This window comes from Emydura macquarii, unplaced genomic scaffold, assembly GCF_026122565.2.
Source record: "Emydura macquarii macquarii isolate MOO-44397 ecotype Brisbane River unplaced genomic scaffold, CSIRO-AGI_Emac_v2 contig_201, whole genome shotgun sequence".
Taxonomy (NCBI): domain Eukaryota; kingdom Metazoa; phylum Chordata; order Testudines; family Chelidae; genus Emydura; species Emydura macquarii.
In genome coordinates this window covers 963,566-991,084 of record NW_027130338.1, presented here as the reverse complement: position 1 = coordinate 991,084, position 27,519 = coordinate 963,566, and the positions used below count along the sequence as shown (strand labels likewise).

At 48.1% G+C, this 27,519-nt stretch overlaps 1 protein-coding gene across 2 annotated transcripts in view; it reads left to right on the top strand.

The window, feature by feature from the left end:
• The first annotated feature begins 18,976 nt into the window (after nt 1-18,976).
• Nucleotides 18,977-27,519, top strand: part of ZMAT4 (zinc finger matrin-type 4) — a 123,428-nt gene continuing 114,885 nt past the window's right edge. For both annotated transcript variants that reach the window (XM_067545272.1, XM_067545263.1), the window contains exon 1: nt 18,977-19,464. The gene's annotated coding sequence lies outside the window, so the exon portion shown is untranslated. The remainder of the gene's footprint in view (nt 19,465-27,519) is intronic.

The following is a 27,519-nucleotide window of genomic DNA, read 5'->3' as shown; positions in this document are numbered from 1 at the left end:
GTGGATTCTCAGCTGCTCCTGCTACAGGCTGGGGGTGATTGTTTCTCGGCCTGCATGTGGTTCAAAGTCACCTGTGTATGGCCGTGATAATGGGACACGACTCTTACTGTAAATGTGGTGCGGAGATGGATGCTGGTTGTTGAAGGAAATCATGGGCCAGGCCCCAGAGAGCCAGTCTCTTTGGTAGATGTGGAGATATCAGTCTTGCCGTAGCTATAGATGGGGGGGATCAGTGTGCGATGTGCAGTAAACTCAGGAGCCAAGTGCATGCATGGGGCAAGCCCGTGGAAATTTTACCAGGAATTAAATCTGTTCCGGTGTCTCTGGTTTGCTCAGAAGAATGATTAGCAGACTGCTTCAAAGTGCATGTTTAGATCTGCTGCTGTTTGACTCTGGTCTGTCTTTCCCTCTGTTCCTCATTTATCTAGGTTCCTCTATGGTGAAGAGTATCTATAGTATCTGATTGCCTTCCACAAATCAATTATAACCAAGAGAATGTACTTTCGAGCGAGGGGCCACAGGGCTGTGGTAGCAGAAATGTGTTCGGTGGGGACTGCCTGTCTAATGCTGGTGGAGGCCAGCAACACTATCCTAGCCTCTTTCCCAGAAAATTCTCTGCACGTCTGTTTCTATTCCTTAGATAAAGGAAGGAATTTCTGTTGCCTGTCAGGCCCTTGCCCATTGGTTCTTGAGGGTACTTATTAGAGTCAGGTGGCTCTCGAGATTTCCACATCATGGCAAAGCTCAACATTTGTTTCCACATTTTGGAGCCTCCTTCTACAAAATGGATACTGGGACCAGTCCTAAAAATAGTGTTCTTGGGGGAGGGCACTCTTCAGTTCTAGCCTGAAGGGAAAGTCAAGATGTGTTGGATTGGCCCATACGCAGGCAATGGCTGAGTGACTACATCTCCCTGCGGGGTTGACTATGAGAGCTACAGAGACCAAGTCCGCCGTGCTTACAAACAGATTGACGGGAATGCAGTATTAGGCCATTCAAAATAATGCCTCCCTTGTTTCACATCTACAGGAGATGGATATTCTTTGGAAGCCACATAAAAGGCTAACGTCAGACATCTGGAACCACGTTCATAAACACAGGTAAAGTTGCGTAGTAACTCTGAGCACTGGTCCTGCAATTGTGCTGCAAAGCAAGTATTTGCAGTTCGGGCACTCCGGTTTCTGACTGTTAGCTAAGTTTTATTGATTATAAGCCCCTCCTCTTGGGTATCTGGGGATGGATTCACTATGTGGAAGGTGTATGCTGTAGCATGCAGAGGTCACCAGCCCAGGATAATACAAACTGCATCTTGGCTAAAAGCAGGGACATTAGGCAGCATGTTAGGCCACATTTTTCCGTATCTCAAACAAAAGGTCAGAGAGCAAATGGGTTGTGTAGGCCCTTCTTATGGGATTGGTTATAAAAAGCCACTCAGCTTCCCTTGCTGCAAACTACAGCACTGCAGAGAATTCACCTTCTTTTAAAAGCTCTGAAATGCTGGCCACTCTGTGGGCAACTGTTGCTCCCTGACTACAGAGCTCATCTGTGCTGCTGTCACCAGCAGACAGCTAGCTGTGTTGTGCTGTACTTGCACCTAAATGCAGTCTCTTTTTAAGGGGCTCCTTGGATCTGCTCCTAGCGAGTTTCCATTCAGGGGAGGGGAAACAAGAATCTGGCTTCTCCAAGAGAAGATGAAACTCACTACAGCGAGGGCCGGTGGAGAAGCTTCTTCACTGCCTGACTCAGACAGAGGGAGGAAGGGGAAGAGATCCAGCAGGCCCCTTCTGCTGGTGCAAAGGCTGCACAGCTGCAGGGAGTCGGATCAGAGGACAATGTCAGGCTGAGAAATTGGCTCTGAGATTCAGTAAGGAAGTTCTAGAAATGGGGGCCCACTCTCTCCTGGAAAACCTGGGATTTCAAGGTGCATATAGCAGCAGGTGGGTGGGTGGGTGAGTGAGTGAATGGATGGATATCATTGCTTTGCCAGAGCACCCAGTCCACCCTCAGGGGTTAAAACCTGCTCTGAGCCCTCAGCTAATGCTAGCACCACCACCAATGCTGCAGTGAATGGCAGACAATCCCCTCCCACACCCCAAACATACTGGAGAGAGGAACAGAGAATTAGAGGGGCAAAAGTCCTGGCCTAATTGCCCAGCTCTCTGCCGCTCCGAGTCCTGCTGAAACAGGCAGCCAAATTGCAGAGCACCATAGAGAGATCTGCCTAGACAGGCAACCTTCAGAGCATCCACAACAGCCCAAGCGATTCAGTCACACAGCAGCATTCTGGGTCTGTGAGAGCATCTCCTGCATAAGTGGGTTAACTCTGGTGGGCTGGCTGGAAGAGGTGAGATGTGAATGAAAGGAGGCGGGAGGGGGCCAAGAACAGGGAGCTGAGCTGCATGGGGAAAGGCAGAAGAAGAGGATGGGAGATGGGTGCAGAGGGAGCAGGCAGTTAGAGGAGCAGCAGGAGGGAATGAGAACAGAAGTAGGTGGAGGCATACACTTGGCACTCACTGGTGACGCTGGTCAGCTGCCACAATGTTCTTCCTGCAGCTCATCACTGGAGAAATGACGCACCCTGAATCCCAAAGAGAGAAAAATCCCAGAGGTGCAAGAAGGCAGGAAGCACTTAGCCCAGGCCTGGGATCTGGGGCCAGAGAGAGGGTGAGGGAGAGCCACTGTGAAATAATTTAATACCCCAGCACATGCTGCTGCCTGAGGACTCCTAGTCCCAGCCCAGCCTGCAATAGGTTTCTGAGGCTGGTGATTACAGGAGAGACTTTTATAAGAAACACATTTCCAGGGTGACTTAGAATCTTTGTTTCCCATTATCTTTGATCATGACAAAGGAGAGATGAAGCGCGTAAAGTTCTCCTGTCTGGCTGGGATTAGTGGGAAGCCTCCGAAAAGCATGGAAAGAGAGTTCCCAACAGGCAGCCTCAGCTGTTTGGCCAATTCCTGCCTGGCCTGATGCAGCTCTGTGGAGTGACGGGGGGAAATAACTTCTCACACCACTTGGAGACAAAAGCCAGATTTCATTTCAGTCTGAGCAGAGACTCTGAGCAGGCAGGCTTTGCTAGGAAAACTGAATGGGTTTTGTCTCTGTGCAGGGATGGGGCATTATCAGATAGCAATGCTGGAGCCAGGAAATCCCCCCACATGCTGCATTGAGAGGTTCATGCAAACCCCATCCAAAGCCAGTTCATTAGCTTTCACACACATGAATGTGCTGGGAAACTGCCAGACCAGATGTGTGGAGTGATGGAAATTCAAAGTCATTTTCATGGGCTTGCCCGCTGATTATTAATAAGCAATTAGTTTCCATAAGTACTCAACCTCAGCTTTCCTTTGTGGGTTGTAGCATTTCATCGAGGGGCTGGAACAATTTGTATAGTGGGGGTGCAGAGAGCCATTGAACCAAACTGTAAACACTGGATATGATGGAAACCCCTTCAAGCCAAGGGGTGCTCATTCCAGCACCTAGGCCTCTCGTTACCATTTGTATGACCTCAACTGAGGTAAAACCCTCACTGTGACAGTCCCTGCCTTAGAGAGCTGACAACGCCTGTGCAGTTACAGAAGTGCTCTCACTCATTACTTGGGAGCCCACCTTCAAAACCACAATGTAAAATTGAGCCCATGCATTTTAAATGGTTGCTTCACTCACACCAGCCTCAGCTGATCCAGAGGGCAACAGACTGTGATGCACTTTTCATCAGAGCTCTGGGGAACAAAGATGGCTCCCGCTGCCCTGGGTTGCTGTGGAATCTCATGTCTGGGTTAGGAGACCCCTTTCCAAATGGGCTTGTCCTGCAGGAGGCTCCCCGGTAAACATGCTCCTTACAGTGGGTCCGAATAACTGGGAGTGTTGGTTGGGTGCCAATCAAGTCAAGGTAGGGCAGATCTTCATTGTTTAGTATCATGTAAAGTCATGAAAACAGTGGAAGGAGAAGGCAAAAATTCCCTGTTAACTCCAACCCCACATGGCCAAAGCGAGGGTTAAACAACCCCTAACCTGCTGCTGTGGATTGTGATTGCCAGGGACCTGCTTTCCCCACCCATAACGTAGGTAACTCCCATGGACTCATCTCTTGCAGGATTCAGCGCTAGAATGAGTTCATATGTCCTTTTTTTTTTTTATACACATGAGGAGACCTGCCAGGCCTCTGCTTCTATATCTGGCCTGCACCAATCTGCCAAAGCACCACTCTGCTTCTTACAGCCAGCCAGAATTCATGAGGCACCTGGAGGTTCATGTGGAGGAGCACAGGACCCAAGAGAAGTCCAAAGTTTCTTCTAGCATCCCCTTCAGCCAGGGCTTAAAATCAGCCAGAGGTCTGCCACCCCAGAAGCCCCAAGGGGTCCCCCTGCTGAGCCCTGGAGTTTTTATAACACATTGGCAGTGGGTGGGGGGAAAGGGCTTGGCAGGCTCTGGGAAATAAGCTTGTACTATGAGGGCATGATAGTGACTCCATAGTTAAATCCAGACCTTCCCTTATAAATACATTGTTTTCTGCCCCTTTTGGCTGAAGGCAGCAATCTATTGGATAATTCACAGATTTAAAGTAGGAGAAGAATCTTTAGTGAGAATTTGGAAACTAGAAGATAGACTCCATTTGGTGAATAGTCTCAAATTAGCTGTATTTAATTATCAACATGTCATCTCATATTCCTGAGTTCACTTTTTTCTCAACACAGTGTTTCAAGTCTCACACACCCCTCCCTCAGAGCACAGGGTGTTGCACAGAAAGGTCATGCTAAACAAAGATCATCATAAATCTCCATTTGCACTTTGCAGCTATCAAGTGGTTTGTAATAGGGGAAGAGTTAAGGCTGCATGGGTGCCAGTCAGTGATAATCTTGACTGGTCTGTGTATGCATGTGTGGGGGCAAAGTGGTAAGACTGGTGTCAAAACAGCTTGTCGCTGTGGCTGATGATTTCTTATAGTGTTTTGTGTCTCTGGGTTTTTTTTATGATGTAGTTAATGGTAACAGCATCTTGCACTTGCTGGCCCTGACTGTAACCCAGGAAAGGTTTCGTACTGGAATGAGCATTAGAACTACACACACAGTCTCTAAGATCCATGCCCACTGTGGATACCGCCCCGCCCGTCCCCAGCCAGGACCTTTACTCTGTGTGCAGTGGGGAAGGAGGTCTTCTGGGAACTGTGATAAGGCCCGGGGTGTGGGGATTTCTCCTGCTCTGAAGGTTACATGAGTCCCCGTGTCATTCTTCATGCACCTTATCTCTCCCAGCGTGCTCTCTCCCTGCCCAGCTGACCAATTTGTTTACTCACTCCAATTTTGTCACTGACAGTACCTCACGCTGTTAACAACTTTTATTTTGAATGTATGAGTTCATGCTCGTTAATCACTTCCAAATGCTCTTGTCTAAGGGCTATATTGTTTCAGCATTCAGCCACTAATTTTTGAAATCTCTGAAATAAGACTCTGGTTTTGAACATGTGCCGGAGAGTTGTTCCTTTCTGCTATATTTTGAACATATACATGTGGTTTAATTCAACAAGAGGACTGAAGGGGACATTTTTCCATCAGGTTGTGTTTTTTTTTTTCTCCTTCAGTGTTGTCTCTGCCAAACCACCTGGCTTGATGCCACCAGCAGTCCAGTGGATGGTACCAACTGTGGCTGGAGGTTAGCATATTGTGGCAGAGCGCTTTCTCCACCTCAGCGGGTCCAGCGCTTCCCCTAGCAGCGGGCCAAGGTATGTCTTCGTCCCTCAGAATTTTTCGGCATCGGTGTGGGGGCAAGAAAGTGCTGCCAGTCATGGTGCCTTAAGGGGCAACTCAGAGCTAAGCTAACCACATCATGTACGTTACATCCTCCTTCCTCGCTGTCACTAGGAGAGGAAGCAGGAGCTAAGAGAAGGCATGAGCTGCAGCAGTCAGAAGTGAGGGCAGAGAGACACCAAAGAGGTTGGTGGCTGCAAATCTGACACACAGTCCCAGACTCTGACAAGGAGCTGATCCCTGTCACAGACTTGCTGGTCAGCCCCAGGGGAGCCCTGAAGTAACCAAGAGGGGTAGAGAAAGGGCTGGAGGATATTCAGTGAGGCGATGATGGACACAAGCGGTTGGATCTGACCCCTAAGGAGTCTCTCACTCAAAGACATAAGGGGCACTGGAGAAATTGCACGCACAATTCTTTCTCCCTCATGGTGCTGAGAGCTTTGAGGATTGGGCCCATTCTTCTAGTCCTTTTGCCACTGAGGTGATTAGTAAAAATCCTATTGACTTGAATGGGAGCAGGGCTTGCCCCGTGCCTGGTGCCTCTGCAGAACCCCTGCTTGCTGCATACCTAGGAAGTGCTACTGTTACTCAGCACAGTCACACTCTTCCATTAGTGAGCAAAGGAGAAAGGAAAACAAAGGGTGGAGGAAGGGGGGTTTGCTGCCTTCCCAGAATGGATATTTACAACCTGAGCGTGGGGAAGTCTACACCACGCTGAGGAAAGGAAGATTCGGCGGCCCTTAAGTGGCATTTATTTATTAAGATGAGGGTGGTTTTTGAGGGAGAGATTTATGGTGGAAGCTGCCTGTAAAACCTCTGGGAGTGAAATGTTGCTCAGAGCATGTGTGGTCTTCATAGCCTTTCCTCTCTCCACGGAAACAAAGTCTGAGGCCATAAAACTGCCTTCCCGCCAGCTGGTCTTCATGAAGCCACTCCTTCCCGTATCAACACGCACACGAGAAGCTGCTCCCGCCTGGGAGCTGGTGGCCAATCTAGCTGGCCTCGCTCTGGCCAGGCCTGTGACATGCACAAGACAGGCAACATACCCTTCCGCAGGGAAACCTGAACGAGAGGACACACTGAGAGCATTCACACTCCTTGTCGCCCTTGATTGACAGCCCGAGGAAGGGGAGATGGGAGTTGATGGCTCGGGCATTCTCCAGCTCTGCTCTGGGGCTATTCAGGATACTCCCCCAGCAGCTAGGAGCATGCTTCCAAGCATGGACTGGCCTACACCCACTAGCTCCGCTCAGGCTAGCATGCTGCAGATCGCCATAGGGCCAGAGCAGCACAGGCGGTATCTCAGGCTAGCCATCGAGAATGCATCCAGCGGGTTGGGCAGGATTGGACTTGGGTGGCTAGCCCAAGCCTCCGCCTGTGCCATCACGGCTACACTGTTATTGTTACTGCATGAGCTCAAGCGGCGCTAGCTTGTTTGCATAGGGAAGCGCTCTCCCATTGCTCCGTGATGGCTGCATGGAGTGGTTTCACAACTGACTTTATCAGTCCACACTGTGACAGTTGTCTGTGCTCTGCAAAAAGCCCTTGGGGTTGGATCCCATTGGCAAAGTATAACAGCCTGGTGTGGAAAGAAAACTGATAAAAATCCTGTTCTTCATTGTGCTCCTTTAACCTTCTTAAACTGCAGCTTATCATGCACAATGATAATAAGCTAGTGGAGGTTCTTTCTAGCAGTAACACTGACAACACTCCCTCACTACCAGCTCCCAAAGGAATATGTTTTTTTGTGATGTAATGGGAATTAGAGCCATAAATCCTCATGGACTAAGAGGACAGCATAAGATGTAGGAGTCACAAGCTCCTTGTATATAATATGTCCAACTTCTACATATCATTGATTTGTGATTTGCTGGGCATAATTACTTCTGTTCAACATCAGTGAGCTGTTTTCAATACACTTTTTAATGCTATTTCTTAAAGAATTTCAGCCAGTCAGCCAGCTTTCCATAACCGAGTTAAATAGCAGAAAGAAACAAACCTAACTGGTACCTATTGATCTTCTTTTTCTTTGGTAATTTCAGTCGGGATTGCAGTGGAATCATTAGACAGTGACTGGTAATTCTGTTCCCTTATGCAGTGCTCCGCAAACCATGCCAGGGCCCCCCAAGCCACGCTGCAGGAATGTGCGCTACAGGCTCTTACCCAAGAGTGCTCACAACTCAGACATACTAAGAGCTCTTCCATTTATTAGGGAACTAGGGCTTTGTTAAACTAGGGCAATGTTCTATGGAGAGCTCAGGTCTCTAACAGCAACAAATGCACAAGCGTATGATTTGAAGACCACAACCTAAGGCAATAAAGGCACCGTATATACAGTCCTAGCTAATTTCTTTTGACCAAGGGCAAAGAATGTCACCCCGGGCACACAGTGCATCTCCACAGTCTGCCCCCGTTTGTTATGGGCACGAGAAGAACCACAAAACAAGTACATCCCAGTGATCTTTTTCTCTTCTTTCTGGCAAAGCCCCTGGACTGTTCCTCTCGGTGGGCTGAGGAACAAAATCTCAGCCTTCTGCTGCTTCCAGTGAGCTGGCAGTGCGGCTCAGCGGGGCTAGAGGAAGTCCCTGAGCATCTGACCACAGCAGCAGAACTAGAGACGAGAGCATTCCCCCAGACCAACTGGAGGAAGTGATAGAATTGCCAGGCTGCTTGCTGTCCCTCCCTGAGACGCATGCCAGAACCTGTTTGTGTCTCAGACTTGTATCCGTCCCTTCTGGGTCTGGGCAGGCCTACCCCAGGCTAGAAGGGAGAGCCATGTAACATTTGTAAAGCATGAAGGAGAAAAGGTCCTCCTGGACCCAGGGCTTTGCCTCAGAAAGGATTCCCAGCCCGTGCAATTCTTTCCCTCTTCCCAAAAGATTTTTCTGGCTTTACCGAGTCTTGTGGTGGATGCAAATGCAGCTGTCTGATTTGTTCATGCTGAACCTCCCATTGAGCTAATTTAATCTATTTCTGCCTAGTGATATTTGGCAGCGGCTCCTGCTCTGTCGCGATGCTGCAGACAGTACAGCATTCGAAGGTCAGCATCTCAACCTGTAGACAGCTTGCCTGCCTTTCCTTTCTGGTGCTCTGGCATTTTTGCTTTGGGAGTCGCTGTCCTGGGATTCTTAGGGCTTGGGGTGAAAATCTCCAAACCTCTGGGTTTGCCTGAAAAGCATGTGATTTAGGTACATCTCTTTAACGCACGTGCTACCTCGAGCTGATGTGTTTGCTAGCTGTGCCAACAGCCCAGGTTACCAACCATGAGGCTGGCACAGTGTCTGGAAGCACCCTCTTCCAAAGGTGTGCTTTGGAAGGAAGTCCCGGCATTAGCCAGCTGCTCTTCGGAGTACAGTAATGTTCCACGTGGAGAATCGGGTCAGCATCAGTGCACAGCAGTGGCTGGGTCCAGACTATGAACAGGCAGCTGGTAATGGAACAGGCACCCTTCCTGCAGAGCGCTGAGCCTGCATGTCAGAGGCAGGTCATGCTGCTTAATGCATTTCGAAACCAGTCCATTCTGCCAGTGAGTCCCTACTTGTTTCTGCTTATTTTCCAGGCCATCAAGACTTTCAGTAACTGTGTTACTGATATTTGCAAGAGCCGGGCTTCTGCCACTTTCTTCCTTGCTCTGGACACAAAGGGCCTGTCAACGGCATGGCTAGTGTGTGCATGAGAAGAGACGCATTGCGACTGGGGCTGTAAGAAGTCCGGCACATGCAGGGGAGCCAGCGTGGCAACACGCAGAGAGCTGTGTGGGCGGCACATGAGGGTGACAGTGATGCTCGGCACTTAGGTCTCAAAGTGCTATGCAAAGGAGCCGGGGAGTAGTATCATCGTCTCTTGTTTCGCAGACGGAGAAGCTGAGCACAGTGAGAGTCGGGGTTCACCCAAGAGTGAGTCTGTGCAGCATACGTAAGGGCCAGGCTCGAGCCACCAGACTACGCAGACATGGAGGTCAGGTGCAGAGAAACAAAAGGTGTGGGATGCCAAAGATAAAAGGAGGCATGGCCACGGGAAGGACCAATGGCATGTGCACCCTGTGCCCTTGGAATAGTGTGAGGTGTCATGGAAAGTGCCTCCAGCAGCTGCATGGTTAGCACATAAGGAGCAGGCAGGCAGAGTAGCCACTGCTGGTTGGGCGTACAAACCCAGTTGAGGCCACCTGCCAATAGTGCATTACAGAAATCTTTGGGTTGAGTGCTCTCAGTTCCAGTTAATAGTCTGGGGTCCTGTATGACGCTTGTCCTCTCTGCAGGGGGAAAGGTGTGTTTGTTGCCCAAGACAACCCGCTCTGCATTGCTTGGGAGTCTAAATCATTCTCTTGCAATAAGGGTCTCCCTAGTTTTTCAAACCTAAACCTATGCTGCATTATGGTTCCATTCACTCACCAGGCACTTGGCAGTTATTGCAGTGCAGCAGTGTCCTTCCAAACAATTCAGATCTCTGACCGGTCACTCCAGCTTCCCTGTCTGGCTGGGGAAAGGTTGTTATTTTAGGCACAAATAAAGTGTGTGCTGCTTTCACATCACTGTGCTCTGATCTTACTGCACCCCTCCAAATCCCCATGCTCCCAGCTGGCCTTGTGTGTAGTTCCGGATCCCGGGACACTTCAGTGGGGAAGGCACACCAGGCTGGCTTATTATGTGAGAACTATGATGTAGGAAGCTCCTGCATGAAGGACTCTCAGCAATGAGCCATGGTGCTCATGCTAACATAGACCTGGTGTCCTTGCAAATGGGGACACGGCAGCTCTGCCACAACTGCTGATGTTCGCCAGAAGATGCCTCAGCTGCTGTTCCTGTTGCTGCCAGCGATGCTCAAGGCCCGTGCCCTGCACTCCCACACCCCGTTGATCAGCATGGTGTGCCGTGCCTGCACATTGTCCTCTTTGAGCACGTTGGCGGGAGCTGTAAAGGCACAGCTTGTGGGTCCCGCACATGCTTTGCAGCATCTCATCGCAACAGGACAACAGGGGCCAAAGAAAATGAGCCTGAGAATGGTTGAAACTGAGAGCTGGGGCTGTGGCTCCTTGCTGCGTGCAGGAGGGATGTTAATTCCATTGAACTGCATCCCAGGTGCCTGGTGGGCTGGTAGCAGCAGGGGAGAAGGGCTCCAGACCTTTCTTTCATCAACAGCGTGTACACAGAAGCATTCAGAGTAAAGCGGGACTGTACTTTCCCCTGCAGACTTTGTCTGCCCCCATAGCCATATCCTCATCAGCAGTGGTGGAATATTGGTGCCATCTCATGGTGAAGGAAGGGAACGGGCAGCCGAGAGAGAAGCCAGGAATCCCCTGCTAAGAACCGCGCTGAAAAAGCCACTCTCCATCTTCCAGGGCTGTGAGCTGAGGCAGCGAGGAACTTACCTCACGGGAGGAAGCAGGGGAGCTGCTGTGGCTGTGCAGCTTGTTTGATGCATGCATTATTATGGCTCCGTTCCTGCTGATTCTCCTCCACTCTCTTCTTCCTGGGACAATCTCTCTGGTGCCTCTTGATAAGCCCTTGACAGTGGCTAGTTCACTCCTCTTAAACACCCCCTTTCCCGAGAGCTCAGCCTCAGGGGATCGATGCCCCCGTTTCCTTCATTTCCCTGCCACAGTTACAGCAGAGCATCGGCTGCAAGAGCAAAGTTCTCTACATGACAGAGAGCCAGTGCCACTCGCTCACTCACCGAATGGCAAGCACATAAGGTGCTGGCGCTAGACCTGCAGCTCTGACTTCAGCCTTCCTGTTTCCACAGCCATGGGAAAACTAATGTGGCATGCACAATACAGCATTTAGGAAAGAGATGGACAAATTAGAGGAAGTCTAGGGGAAAGCAACAAAAATGATTCAAGGTCTAGAAAACATGACCTGTGAGGGAAGAAAATTGTGCCTGGAGTTTGGAGTCTGGAGAAGAGAAGACTGAGGGGGTACGTGATAACAGATTTCAAATACATAAAAGGTTGCTACAAAGAGGAGGGAGGTAAATTTTTCTGGTTAATCTCCGAGGACAGGACAAGAAGCAATGGATTTAAGCACTGGAATAAATTGCCTAGGGAGGTTGTGGAATCTTCAGCATTGGAGGTTCTTAAGAACTGGATAGACAAACACCTGGCAGGGATGGTTTAGATAATACTTGGTCCTGCCTTGAGTGCAGGGGCCTGGATTAGAAGACCTCTCGAGGTCCCTTCCAGTCCTACAATTGGTCCATATGAGGTCCCTATGATTCTATGTGGCTACTATGCAAGGAATGGCTGCGGAAATGATCCCCCGTGTCTCTTTAAATACAGAGGTGGGGGTTGGGGTTTATTTAATAACAGCCTAACAATACCCCATGGAAGGTTTTACAGGGTTGCCCAGGGTTTTAGCTGCATGCCACTAAACTCTCCTCCACAGACCACTGCTTGGAAATGACATGGAAGGGGAGCTCCCAGAGATGTGCAGTTACTTGGTTGCCTTCCTGTTAAAGGAGATACTCTAGAGTCTGAGCCTAACACTTCTCTGTTACCCTGCACTTTTATCAGACATTTCGCTGGCCACCAGCTTTCAGCACAGTCACCAGGCAATACCTCCCCTGCCTTTGCAGTCAAAGCACTGCCTGTTATTGAGGGACTGAGAGCCTTAATCAGGAGGCATTCAGTCCCCACAGTGTCCAACAGACATTATTGCTTCTCTGCCACCCACCACAGCATGACCCTTGAAGAGAGGGGCTGTCTCTGGCTTGTGATTTCCAGCATCCAGAGCCCTGGAGTGCAGAGAGAAGGAATAAATGGGACTTTAAAACCAGTGCCTCCTCGAAGGAGTTGCCTGTGCAGGAAAGAAGCGCTATCCGTGGAGTCACATGTTGCCAGGGTTCCAGCTTCTCAGGGAGGTGATTGTTAACAAGCCAAACTATGCTCCTGTTGATGGTCAGTGCACGGGGCTGCATTCGAAAACAAAGACTCACTTCCCAAGAATCTACTCACAACTGAACAATGTTGCTGCCAGCTCCAGTCCCCATCCACGTGCTTCAGACTGGCCCCATTGCCCGCTTTAGGATGCTGGGTTTTGTTAACTTGCGTTTCAAGCTCTTTTCAGCACCTTTGCTGTCATCCCTCCCTGGTCACTCGCCTCCCGTTACTGATTGGTCCTTGGCCGGCTCTTCCTTCCTGGAGGAGAGCTGTATCTGGGGTGAGTCTCACAAGCCTCGCTGAGCTTTGGGAACCAGCATGTGGCGTTCGCGGCTATGTTCCCAATGGGCAGTGCACGTGCTCCCTGTGAGACCCGCTCCAGGGGATGGATGACACTCCCTCACTCAGAGATGGTTCCATGCTTGCACAAGAGCATGCGGTCACAATAAGTGTGCAGGTGAGTCAGTGATCATGGCTGGAACCGGTGGGGGCCTTTCTGTACTGCCCCTTTGAGCTCTCTGACATGAAGCTCCCACATTGCAGGCTCCATATCTCCAACCCCCTTAGCTGTCTGGTGTAAAACACAGTGGAATGGATAGTGGCAATGGAAATACAAGGAACGGGTCCAATTCTCAGCTGGGGCCAGCATGTATAACTCCAATACTGTCTGCTGCATTGCACCCGCTTGCATGAGGTCTGCATTTGGTCCAGTGAATGGAAACCTCTCCCTTCAGAAGGATTTCTTCTGTTCCTACTGAAGAACTTTAAAAGCTGCAGAAGCTCAAACTCCATGTCACTCAGTTGATTTCCATAGATTTCAGAGAAGGCATCTGCTCTTCATTGGAGCAGACCTGGAGAAGAGTTCTGTCTGAGCTGGAAAGCTTGTCTCTCTCACCAACAGAAGTTGGTCCAACAAAAGGTATCCCCTCACCCACCTTGTCTCTGCTCTCCTTCTGACAGAGGGGTTATGGCTGGGTGATTCTGGCTGATGTTAACGGGCTCCCTGCACGTTGGTTCAAAACTCCTTCCCTGTGCTCTGTGCTATTACACCCTCTGCTTGTGACCAGAGGGAACGTAGGCCTCACTCTCTTCAATGTTTAGTGATGAACTGGGGGCCCCAAGAGGGGACTATTTCCGAATGCCGGGACATTGCCAGTCTGTGGGTTTGGTACTGGTGCCACTGGCTTCTGATGGGCAATACTAGGGATCTGTCGTTTGCATCAAGGGGGTACTGGATCTTTGATTTACAAGGTGGAAACTTTACTCTAACTTTGAATGAAAAATACACACTTGCAATAAATCTTAGTCACACGCTGCCCACTCACCCTACACTGGGAGGCTTCTAAGTGCTGAATACACAGTGTAGAAGAGCTGCTGTGTTGTGCTAGCTCCTTTTATCATGTATATTTACACTAACATGCCAGCTAATAACATATCTGAAATGAAACAAAACCATCTGAAGGAGACTAAATGGAGGAATCAGCTGATCAATTCGGTGAAGCTGTTTCCATTCCCTGAAAAATCCTCAGATCAAGAACACTCAGAGCATTGTGGTGAGTGAATCCAGACCTCGTTTATTTGAGAAGGAGAAAACACACTGACAGGTTAAAACAAACATTACAAGAAGGGAACTGTGGTCCGAAGGCCCTGATGGCTCACACTGAATGGGGCTTCTTCCTACAGCTCTGATCGGAGGCGATTTCTTGCCCAGCCTCTCCAACATGCAGGCAGGGAATGTTACACAGCAGCATGGCCATCTTTAAGGCTATGTAGCAACTATCCTGAAGAGCCAACTGTCGTTTTTAGTGATATGTATCTGGAGAGTTTGTTCCACTTTAGTGCAGTCCCAGCTGAGGTTTAGCGCCAGGTAGCAGATGCACATCTAACAACAGAGTCTTTCCAGAGTCCATGGAGCCATGTCTTGCTCCAGGAATCCAGCCTATGTCATTACAGCACCATCTCTTCATTGATTTTACACTACGCCTTACTCTGGGCCAACTTCACTGGCTTCCTATCCATCCCCTCCATCATAAGCCACCTACCTGGATGCCCTTTCTTCTGTCTCTTTTGCTAAAGATTTTCCCCAGTGGGCTCCCTATCTGCTGTCAGAGACAGTATATTGTTATGTTCAGACTTGAGTTTTATTTAGCAGTGGGGTTGCATGGAGCAGTGAGTGAAGCAGCTGGCCCAACCTGTGCCAAGGGGCCATGGCTGAAAAGCCCCCCGCTCTCCAAGTGAAAGCTGGATCCAAGCTCAGGGAAACCAGATGGTTTCAAGATCCAACCCGTAATGTGAATGAAAAGCCAAACATCTGAGTTATGAGGCCGTGTTCAGCTCAGGCACAGAGCCAGATTCAATAGTGTCCTTCCCAAATTGCAGCCTCACTGACAACTGGCAACCAGCGCTCTTGTCTGGCCCCATTCCGAGCTGGCTGGAGACATGGAGTATGATCTGGCAGCAGGGATGGCCGTGATGTCTTTGCCCTTCAGCTTGATCTACTGCACCATCATTTGTTCTTTTACAGTAAACTGGCCCATGCATTTCTGTAGCATGGAGCCTCAGTCATGATTCTGTGGTTAATTTGATAGACCTTCTTCCTTCTAATTCTAAATCTGTTTAATTCTTTTTTTGTCTCTCTCTGCAGCTCCAGCCAGTGACAAAACAGTTCTCTTGCTGGGGAAGATGGATTGCTAGCGCACTGCAATGTATGTGCAGGACTCACGCCATGCACAAGAGGTTATTTCTGAATAATTTTGGCCTTGGCTCAGACATTTTTAGTTAGAATTAGAAGATGCATGTGAGAGCATGGGATAGCTTATGCCAAGAATTTTTCATTAGAAAGAGGATTGAAACAATGGGCCCATTTCAGGACTGAACGTCAGTGGAGCTGAGACACTGCCTAGGGAAATCGGATTCTGACAAAAAATGACTGGCTGTGTCTCTGGCTCTGTGTCCCGTGACCTCCTGCGATGGGATGTGGTTTTGTTTTTCACTTTCTGATTGCACCAGAGCATTTTGCACATGCGCACACCCCGCTCTTTAAGTAACTGGGTGCAGTCGTAAATGAATATGTTTGGCATTTATGCTTTATAGAATAGAATGTATTTCCTAAAGAATTAATTTGGAGAGATGATTCCAGCTGAAATGTTTCTTATTCAGCAGCAGTTCTTTTTCTAAAGGGCTTCTCTTGCCCTCCCTACAGATGATCACTGCATGGGATCTGCAGCCACTCAACATGCTAGACAGTAGATGCGCGCCTTGTGAAATTGACACAATCTGTGCTCAATTGGGTGGCTGTCTGGAATGATTTGTGAGCTCTGGGTTGATGTCAGAAGAAGGGGTAAGTGTCTTGATGCTTTACCTCCATGTTACATTGGAAGGTGGTTCAGAGAGCCCTAGAGGGACCATTCTGATCATCTAGTCTGACTTCCTGCATAACACTAGACCCTAGAACTTCACCCGGTGATTTCTGCACCAAACCCATTACTCACAGCTGAGCTACAGCATCTGTTTAGAGACACATCCAGTGGTGATTTGAAGGTATCAAGAAATGGAGAGTCCATTACATCCCTAAGTAAATTATTTCAATGGCTAATTACCCTAATTTAAAAATCTATGCCACATTTCAGGTTTCAACTTCCAGCCAGTGGATTTCCTTCTACCTTTGTCAGCTAAACTAAAGAGCCATCTGCTGTCAGAAACCTTCTCCTCATGGAGATGTTTATGCACTGGATTCAAGTCACCCCTGAACTGTCCCTTCAATAAGCAAAATGTGACAACCTGCGTGAAATGGAAATAGCTACACTTCTCCCTCCCACTATTCCTAAAGAGAGTTACTCCCTTAGCTTTGCAACACTGGGCTGGAAATGCTAAGCTGACACTGCAGCCTCGGTAGCTTCACTGTCGACCAAAGTTACTGATGAGCAAAAAGGGCTCCTGAAAGCCACTGCCATGGTGCCTGTGCTTGGAGATGCTCAGATGGAAGGGGCATTGGGAGCATAATGTATTATACTCATTAGCCAATTCCAAAATGGTTGGGAAGAGGGGATCCAACAAGTCAAATTCTCCCTAGTATAAGCAGGCAGGCAATGGCTCTGATACATCCCCTAAAGCCAACGGGGAACGTGCCTAGTGTCTTCTAGTACTATATACTTGATACAGACAGGGCCATTTGTAACAAAGATTATTTAAACCCATATCCTCTGAATCCAGCAGATCACAAATATAATCCATTGTATGTCCCCTGTGATCTCACCACAAGACTCGTTCATAAAACCCACTACCATGATTTTACTTTGATTACAGAATTCTGAGCTGCAGGGAGACTTCTGCCAAGCAGAGTTTCACCATTCAGTGCTACTGCTGTGTGGCACAAATGGGCAGATACAGCCTTGTCCTCAGCTTGTAGCTTCAGGATGAGAAGGGTGGCTGTGGTGGCTAGAGTACCCCACTGCCTGCTTCGCAGCTCTCTATGGGCAGAGGCTTTGGACAGTGCTGGTTTAACCATCTGAGTGAAAAGGAAAGGCAAAGGAAGAAGCAATTCAACATGCAAAGAAGTCAGAGTGATGCACCAGGCTCACGAGGGTCCACGCTGCCACCTCACAGCTGGTACTCCTGTTCCAAGGCCCTGCCCCAAGCCTGCTGGGCTTTGGATCAGGCCCCAAGGAAGAGGGGTACAGCTCTGTTTGAGGAACACCAGATATCACACACAGGACATATGTAATGCTGGCAGACCAGGTGCCAGCTCACGCCAAGGTCCCCGTGCCTCAGTTGAACACTGACAAATCCATAGATGGGCCAAGTCTGGCTCATCTGTGTGCTAGGATTGCTTAGTTCGGAATTAGAATGATAAGAATTTGTTTAGTATTTAGACTTTATGGAATGAGTGTAAGTGGCTGCCTGCATTAATCTCACTTATAACATCAGTACCCCATAGTGCAAGGTAATATTGGAGCAAATGCACTGTGAGCCTAAATCACCAGCCAGGAGAGAGACATTAACTACAGTGGAACAATGCTCTCCCACAGAAGGTGTTAGTCCTGCTCATCAACACCAGACGGACTAGTGTGGCATATTAAAGAGGACAAAAGACTTGCTGGTTACTCTCCCTCACCCAGGAAGATGAGTGATATAAGTGAATTCTTCCCATCAGCTGAGTTTGCAGCTCAAAGCAGAAGTGGGGAAGGAAATAAAAACCCCTAACCAGAAGGAACTGTATCATTATGCTTCTTGGACTCCGAGGGGCAAGGATTACTTGGCATAAGCAAAAGATCCCCAGTAGTTAGCCTGGCTTAGTCCTAAAGGACATATAGAGTTTGCTTCTGTTACCTTTTGAAACTAAAGATTAGAACTCATTTGTGTATCTTTGTTTACCTGCTTTAACCTTGTAAATAACTCTCTTTTCCTTTTCCTATATAATAAATCTTTATATTGTTTATTATAGGATTGGATACAGGCGTTGACTTTGGTGTGAAATCTAAAGTGCAATTGACTAGCCCTTTGGGACTGGGAGTGACCTGCGTTGCTGTGATCCTTGGTGTAAGGGACCGTCAGTCACAAAGGTAGGCTCCCCTGAGTGGCGAGACAGATCCGAGTACCAAGGGAACTGTCTGTGACTCCATGGTTAGGCAGTTATAGTGCCTGAGGAGTCTACATTCGATAACTGGTTGGTGAAATCTAAGTATAGAACTCACTGCCAACTTGGGATTTGTGCCCTGGTAAGTCTGCCCTGAGGTTGGCACTCGTGCTCCTGAGTCACTGCAGGACAGCTGACAAGTGGCTAAGGCTCCTTAGCACATCACTGCAGAGAGGATTAGGCTATTGTGAAGGTGCTCAGGCAGGAGGGAGGTTCCAAGAAGAATAAAATAATTGTTTAATTCAATGCAGAGCCTGGCTATTTTTCTGCTTCCCACATACCAAAGCAATTAGCGTGCACTGGGTTGCTCTCAGCAGATCCCTGATGGTGGAGGAAACATTAAATACTGTATATTAGGGCAAGGTTTCACCTACGAGGAGCAAAGTGGCTTACAACAAATTCCAGGGAATGCAGACTTCTTAATGGAAGCTGTGGTGTGAAACACAGCAACTTGACTGCCCCCAGACATATGGGATATGGCACCCAACCTTCTCTACCCCTGGAGCTATGCTTACTGGGCAGGGGAACATCATGTGAGTGCAAGGGGCATGGTCCCTTTAGGAGGGGAGCGGGACTAGCTCCGATGAGTAGTGAGCAGCTCCTCAGGGCAGCCAGCTTTGGCTATCGCTCCCAGCTGGGAAGGAAGCTGAGCAGGTAATATAAAACAAGCAGAGCCCACAGACAGGGGGAGCCTGGCTAGTTCTCCTTAGGCTGGAGTGGGAAAACTGATCATAGCAAGGGCAGCCAGAGGCGGCGGCCAGTAGACAGGAGAATGCTGCCACCACAACTTAGAGCTAGAGACTCAGGCTGGGTTGGCTGTTAGGAGCTAAGCCTCAGGTGGCAAGAATGTTTAAAGTTTAATTAGCTAAGAAGATACCAGGAAGTGAAGGAGCTGGGAAGAGGCAGAAGAGTACAAAGGAAAAGACTCAGTTGAGGCTGTTTCGTGTTATTCTTTGGGGCTGTCTGTTGGACTGTGGGTGGGTGGAGGTGATAGCCTGAGCCAGCAAAGGAGCCCAGTAGAAGTTACGACCTAACCTGCCATGTCTCTAACATACTTCATGGCAGAAGGGGTCAATCTGAGCTGTCAGCAGAACACCAGCTCTGGCTGACTGACAAACCTTGCTGCCACCTATGCTGGTGTCAATCTGGAGGAACTCCACTGCAGTCAGACTGGATTTATACCAGTGTAACTAAGAGCAGAGCACAGGTAAGTGTTGACTAAAGCAGCCCCACTCACGGCCCCTGCCCCGAACAGCTCAGTCCAAGTGTGGAGAAGCCTGGTAGCTGTGCATGGAGGTGATTTCACTGCTCACAATGCAGTAACGAGGGATTCACAGCGGGTAGAACGCTCCCTGTGCAGAGGAGCCAGTGTGAGGCTGAGGTGCTGATGAAGGCGATAGGTCCCCTCTGCTCAGGGCTGAATCTCACCCTATGTAACAAGCCCCATTTTCAGTAATAAGCAATAAACCCTCCACTCTCCCCTTGTGGCAAGGGCTTCTTGTTCAGAAAATGGACTGTGAATTAGCCATTTGTACAGATCTGAGCTGCTGCTGCTGCAGTCCTGTCTCTGTGCTGTCTGTGATTTGCACATCAATGCACTCTCCCTGGCAGGGTGAATTCAGAAAAGCCCCATTTGCACTTGAATATCCAGTTAACATGTGGGTAGGCAGCTGATGTCTCAATCATTTTCCAAGGCTCACCAATACTAGTACTTAACTGTGTGTGTATGTGTGTGTGAGAGAGCGAGAGCACACGCACTGTGAATACAAGAGGAAATTGCACAGGGTGGAATGCGTTGGAATTGGCACTTTGGAAAAAGCACACTCTGCTGGAATGTGCAAACATATATGGGCAATTAACTCTATGTTCATGGGATTTTCTAAACCCAGCCGCACTCACATGTTAAGGGTTTATAAAATTATGCTGAAGTATTTTTTTGAAAACATTTTAAGTTTCTTACAGTTAGAATATTATGGTATCAAAGACTACATATTTCTTTGTTCTCACTGATTATATAGCCTCTAATTGCACTTAATGCTGCCATGATATACAAATAAGAGGCTTAATAAAAGCTCTGTGATTTGTCTGTGTTTGTTCTTTTCAAGTACTAGATGGCTGCAGTCTCTCTCTCTTCCCCCTCCTTGTAGAGAATTAGTTTAGTTATGCTGCCCAACTACAGTACTCTACAAGCTGCCAGCCAGCCAGCACCTCACCAAAGGTGGGGCAAGGCTAACAATTTATGACAACAGGTTACATTCAGTTTCATATTATTTGGACTTCAAACACTATGTTTACAGCCAGCTTTTTGCAATCATTTAAAGACAGGGAAACATTTTTCCTGGATCCTTCTTACTGGCTGAAAAATAGGGATTGTTGAAATAATTGAACTCCTGTGGTTTATCACTAATAAAGGTAGCATAGACTTGCGCTATAAATAGCAATACCATGTAATCTAAACCGTGTGACATCATTCATTTGCACTCTATTAGCATCTTGTAATGCCCATGTTCAGTTCCATTAGGCCGTCCAGGTTGGGGCCCATAAATATGTAGAATTCTGATAAGCACAAATCAGAGGGGAGGGGAATAGGGAAATATTTAGTTGTCTTAAGTGAAAATGACTTTGCTGAAATCCCAGCCCTCCAACATCATCTATCATAGATGATAAGAGCCCTGTTTGAATTAGACAGGACGTTAAAAGTTGGCCGATACAGACGGTGCCCTTAGGAAAACACAAATTACTTGGCCTGGAATGTCTTGGCGCTTATCTTCTGTTACAATTTCCCTGACTGTTTAAATCTTACTGTTTGTCTATAATTCCCTGTTTGCAAAACTGCTTACTGTAGACTAGACAGATCCCCCTGGCTCCTCCTCGCGGGGGGTCTGGGGAGATGGAGGGTAAAGTGTAAGCCAAACCTGCTGTTAGCTAGAGCTGAGCCGAAAGGATTCTCACCAGTGGGGAAAACCATACAAAATCCACTCTCCTCTGATCTGCGAGAGCAAACTGCAGCTGCCCTTTCCCAGTAGGTGGAAAGAATTTCTCAGGTGACGTTGCCCCTTGGCATTGCTGAGAATCCTTCCTCCAGGGCTACCACGCACAGCTCCATAGGGAGCTGTTTATTTCAAGAGTTGTCAGAGGTTTTAAAGTCAGGGCCCAGTCCTGCTGAAGTGCTGGGTGTAGGACTCTGGCTGCCTGCAGCGAGAGCAGGCACAGGCTGTAGGGCTAAGAGCATGGTGCCGATGGACCCCTGCCTCCTTGTATTCAATGGGGCTTTCCATGGATGCAGGGGCCTGTCCACATGACTCTCCTCGTAGGACTGGGCGCTTAGTTTGGAGTTGGGAATCTCTGCCTCAGATGCTGGTGCACTGCACTACCCTGCAGAGGGAAGAGAACTTGATAGACACAGCTTAACTTCCCTGCCTTCCTCTCCCGCAGTCCTGAAATACCTTGGCAGAAAGAAATGGAGATGCAGCTGGGAGGAGAAAATGAACACCTTTTCAAGGGAGAGGCCGTGGGTTTGGGAACATCCTTTACTGGGGGTTGACTGTTGAGTGCTCTGGACACATTTCACAACCGCTCTTTGCAAATGTGGGAGACAAATCCCTCTCTGATGAGCTGTCACCTTCCCACATGCCAAAGTCAGCAGTCAGATTACAGCATGGCTGCCTTGCTGCAGGAGGAGGATCTGCTAGAGCTTTATTTTCTCTGACTGAAATAGTCTGTCCATAAAATCTGGAAAGGTATTTTTAGGTTGGGCGACTGCAATGTTTTCCTTAGTCTTCTGTAGCCAAAGAACACTTTGGAATCAGCCCAAGGCCAATGTTGTTCCTCCGTGGGTAGCCAGCCCAATCCTTCATGGGCTGAGACTCTGGCTGTGACAGTGGGGTCTGACAAGAGTCTCGCCTGCCTGCCATTAGCCAGGGCTGGGAATCTAATTTGCTGACTTGTTCAGAGTTTGAGAGGAAGCGACTCTCACTTTTCGTGACCCGAGGGGGAAAGTCCATAGCAGTGAGGCTATATACAACCTCTGAGCCCTGCCAAACATGCATGATCCCTGCATGAGTTTCCTCTGCAGAGTCCTTGTGGAAATGCAGCATTTGCCAGCTACTGAGAGGAAAACACCCCACCCTTCCTGAAGGTCCCCTTTGATATCGTGTCTGGCTGTGCCGTTAACCCCTAAACAGTCCTGCCTGCCTATGGGCTAAGGACTCTGACCCAGGAGCTGTAGGTGGTTGTGTGTTGCTGGGCAAGTCACAGGGGGCCAGACCTTTCAAAAGAAGGTTGGTGCTGCACTCTCGTGAAAGCTGGGCCCATGCTCTTTGCTTGCCTCTGTTCCCTCTGTCTAGTTACTGTAAGCTCTCTGGGGTAGGGACCGTCTCTTGCTGTGTGTGGGATCGGTGCGCAGCACAAGACCCTTTCCTGAGCTAGGATTGATAGTATTTGTCTTGCCATTATGGCTTGGAACCCGGAAGAACATCTCCAGGAGCAAAGAAACCTCTTCCCCAAACAAACCCAGAGGTACACTGTTCCCATGGGTACCATGCCAGGGTCCACTCCTCCTCCAGTCCATTGAAACCACTCTGTGAAACCCAGCCTGAGGCCAATTGGCATTGAAGTGCAAGGGGGTGTGAGGGTGATCCACACCTGCCAGGATCAGCCCAACACTGTGACCTGGGAGAACAAACCTTTTGATTGGAGTCAGCCCTTTACCAGCAGTGACAAACATTCTAAGAAGCACAAAGGCGCCAGCATGTGCAAGGAAAATCTGTAATAATTAAAATCTGTAATAATTATACTAACCCCCTCCCCCCCCCCCCCAATGGCCTCAGGAAACAGACAGCTTGTTCTAAAACTGGGGAGCGTGTTCTTGAATCCAATGTTGAACGTAATTGTGGTGAGGGTCCCCAGCAGGCATGGCTGGAGCACAGAGGATATTGCTGGCACTGGGAGAGCTCACGCTGGGTGAAATGTTCAGTGGGTGCAGATGGTGGGATGTCCACTGATGACAATGGAGTTACACCAATTTACAGCAGCTGAAAATGGGGCCCAGTGGCTCTGACGTGCTCCAGTCCCACTCTCTCCTTGTCAGAATATTATCATGGTGCTGTCTTGCATCATGACTCAAACACTTTGGATTTCAAAGGAATCGAATACTAAAGCTGGGCAAAAACTTTCAATTTTTTTGTCTTTGTGAAAATTTTGACAATTCTTGAAGAAAACATTTTGTTTTGCAACCTGTTTGTAAAATGGTCCAAAATGTTCAAAGCTTCAAAGTTTTGAGGAAATGCTTGTTCTAAATCTTTTCCTGCCAGTTTGACGTGACGTTGGGTGCAGCGCAGGAACAAGAGGCTGAGCTAATAGTTGTCATTAGCTCTGACATTTGTGTCTAATATTAAAAGATAGCTGGGGCAATCAGCAAATTTCCAGATGTCTTCAAGTTCCTCCTGGAGCTATGTGCAGGTGACAGGAACTTTGCTAGCTCCCAATCTGTGGTTGAGGAGGCAGTAGGGGGGAGTTGATGCAATGAGGTTATGATCCAGTTCCCAGTAGAGCCAAAGTACAGGAACTGCATCTTATGAGTTTCAAAAGTGCCAAACCATTATGCCTGTGTGGTTATGATGACAAATGTTTGACAATGGTGAGAGTCATCGCCAGGATTGTAGCCAGCTTAATGTTTCCTGTGCGTCCCCATCTGTCTGTTTGGACTCCTCTTTTGTTTTAAACTTAGACTGTAAAAGCTTTGGAGCAGGAGGTGCCTTTCTGTTATGTGATCACACAATAGATAGCAAAGTGGGAACTCAATCCCAGATGGGGGCTTTTGGGTGCTGCCACAAACCAGTAATTACACTGACTGTCACAAGAGCTGGGCGTGTGGTCAGAATGTCTTTCGAACAAAGAATAGCTTTTCCACCCAAACACTTCTTGGAAAACTTCTTAATTGGATTGAAACTTTCCTTTTTTTTCCCCCAATGGAAAAAAGAGAACCAAAACATTTTTGGCTTTCAGTTTTTACCCCCTCCCTGTCCCCTTTTCTCTTTCTCAGTGAACAAAATGGGGTGGGGGGAGGTGGAGAGGGGGATAGAGACGGGAAAAACAAAAGCAAAAAAGAACTGAAAACAAATTCTATTTCTGGTTTTGAAAAAATTCAGTTTTTCAATGTAATTTAACTGAAAATATATGGCATTTCTTAGTTATAAACACTGTCATCATTCCGGAAAGGTACCAGGTATCTGAACTGATTGTGATAGGTTTGAGCTGGTTGGGGCAGCGATGAATGAATGTATTTGCCTGGGTCCTTTAAGAGAAGCTTTCCCTGTACCCTGAATAGTTGGGCCTGATCCTGTGGGGGTCCTAAACACCGAGCAGCACTGCCCTCCCTGGTGTGTTTCTAATATTGCTTTCACAGAGAAGAATCCAGGCTTTAGGCAAGGAGCGTGTGTCATGCAGTGATCTCAGGTTGCTTACACAGGTTGGATCAGGTGCACTGGAGACGGTGTGGGGAGTTGGAATCATCAAACTAGCCAGGGCATCTGTCAAGGGACTCTGCCATTTTAGCTCAAGTACTGAACTAGATTTTTCTGCAAGTTCCACTCTTGAAGGTTTCAGCTGTGAGCTGTGTGGCTGTCTGACACCTACCTTTCCAGTGAGACAGGCTCTATAGTGAGACTCTGGAAAAGAGGCAAAGAACCATCCTCTCATTTCTCTTTCGCTTGCATTCCTTGTGCAGATGAGCAGCAGTGCAGGGGCTGAGACGAGTTCTGAAAGGTCACTGCCTAATGGAATTCACTCGCACAGGATAGCATCCACACAGCTCTCCTTGTTATGCTTGACAAACGTGCAACAATAGACAATGAGTCAAAGTTGGGAGCCAGAAAAGAGTTAAGAAAAAAAGTTGCTGAGAATTAGCTGCCTTGGCTGGGAGTGGAGCCTGCTAGAACCGTGCATTGTTCTCGGAGAGAGAAATCTCAGTTGAAATATGAACACCAAGATATCTAAAATTTTTCTTAACGGGAATGAGTATCATTAGTAACCAAATCTAACATACCCTGCACAGGCTCCTATTTATCAGCTTTAAACTGAGGCACCAAGCTGAAATCCATGCTTCACGGCTGGGCTAAGAGGCACATTTACAAATGGACCATGCAATTCGGGCCAAGTAATGTATAGAGCAGACCTAGGACAAGCAGTTGATGCAGTCTCCTAGCAGAGAAGGTGTTGCCCTTTTTGGCTGTGCCAGTCAGCCCGTGTTCCATACCGGGCCTCCCTAGTGGGAGACCTAGGCCTAGACATAGGTATGTGTGTCCATAATGCCCTGTTCTTCCAGTGTCCTTAACTGCGAGGTTCTGTGTCAATACCTTACGCTGTCATCACTGCCCTGTGGTGTGGACCAGAGACCGACCTTCAGAGAGAAAAATGGTCTTGTCACTGAAGTACTGGCCTGGGGAGGCTGTATTCCACTTCTGCCAGCACTTAATGTCTGCCTCAGTTCTCTCTGTGCAACATTTGGAGAACAGCACTCCTTCTCTCTCCCCTATGTCTGGCCAGTCTGCTTAGATTAGAACCCTTTGGGCTAGGGACTGCCCCCTCTGTGTGTGTTTGGCTGGGAGAGGGAAGAGCACTGTTCTCTTGGATGTAGACCTCAGGTGACATGTAAGCACCAGTTGTAGTTATACAAACAGCTGAACAAATTGTTTATAAATATGCCCCTGAAAAGCTTGTCTTCCTCCCTTTAGCTGGGGGAAAGGGCACCCCACCCCTTTTTCCCCAGAGGAGCAGAGGAAGCTCCCTATAATTTGGGTCTCACAACCAGAGCTGAGTGAATAATCCAGAACAAATTGTCTGAGTGAATTTCACCGCTGTTTTGTTCATGGGCAGAATGTGAAATTCCCTAACAGATCTGACCTCCAAAATGATTTATGAAGGTTTTCAGTGAATAATTCTTGGTCTGTGGATCATTTGCACGTGGTTCCTGGTGGAAATTCCCACTCTGTTGGTGAGTTAGGTGCTTTTGTTTCAGATTGGCTCGTATTGCTGACGTAACTCATCATCAGACCTTGCCATGTGGATTTTCCTATGGTATACTTGCTTGTAAAATTTTGCATTCACTTGCTGCAGATATTCCCATGTTTGAGTTAGAAATGTGCTTTCACATTAGTCAGACCTGAGCTTGTGAATGTTCAGTGGAGGCAAATGCGAGAGGGCCTGACTCTGGGGGAACTGGCTTTTTTAGGTGAATGAATATTCACAAACCGTGTTCCCAGAGCTCCCTCAGCTCTGCTCACAATGGTGACAATATGCAGGTTGGTAACTGACATAATATGACATTTAGACTAGTACAACTGGCATAACTTTCATAAACTCTGGAGCCTCAGAACCTTGCTTAGCTGCTTGAAAGCTACTGGATATTTCCAGAGCCCCTCTCCTCTAAGCTGAGGCAGTACTTGGGTTTTCTTTGTCTATAAGCAACCTCCCCAATTCAGCCTTCTCCTGAACAACTTCCTAATGGCTATTCAGCTCCTGCTCTGCATGTTTAATGGCCATCAAGACATTTCGGGAAAGGATACGGGCATCTCCTATTCATAAAGCCAGCAAAAGAAATGACTTTCACCAGCTAAATGAGACTTCTGTTTCTTGAGAGAGAACAATTTCCCTTTGAACGCAGTTCATTTGGGAACCTGAAGGTCCCACTCTTTAAGGGAGAAAACAGTGTATGTATTATTAGCTGCTAATCACAGTAAAACTGACTTAATGGCGGGATCCTGGTATCACTTTTATACAAGTATTAAATGGCAGTCCAGAAGCCAAATCTTCTGCTATTACAAAACTGAATTAAGAGCAGGGCAGTCTGCGGCAGATGAATTATGAACAAGTCATTGTTTGCCTGCAGATTTTAGTTTCTTCAGATCAGTCCTAAAAAAGCACTTTTGTGCCTTCCAGAGCGGCATAAAAACTTAATCTGCTCCTAGGTTTAGCTTTAGGTTGGGACTCAAGACCAATTCTATGCAGATCATCTTACTTTGTGCATGAATAGGAACAGCTACTCCAGCAGTGCACCTATCCCTGGGAAAAGGCATTGGAAAAAGCCAGTGGAGCTACATAAACTAACCACAGTGCAGTTGTTGAACTAACCTACTGGGCCTTTCTTCCTGGTTGATAGATTGCTTCACTCTCCCGCCTCGTGAGGGGTCCCTCCCTTCTCGGCTCCATCCACTTGCATGGCAGAGATGCACCTGCTGTGTTGTCGGGGAACGAGCTGACAGGA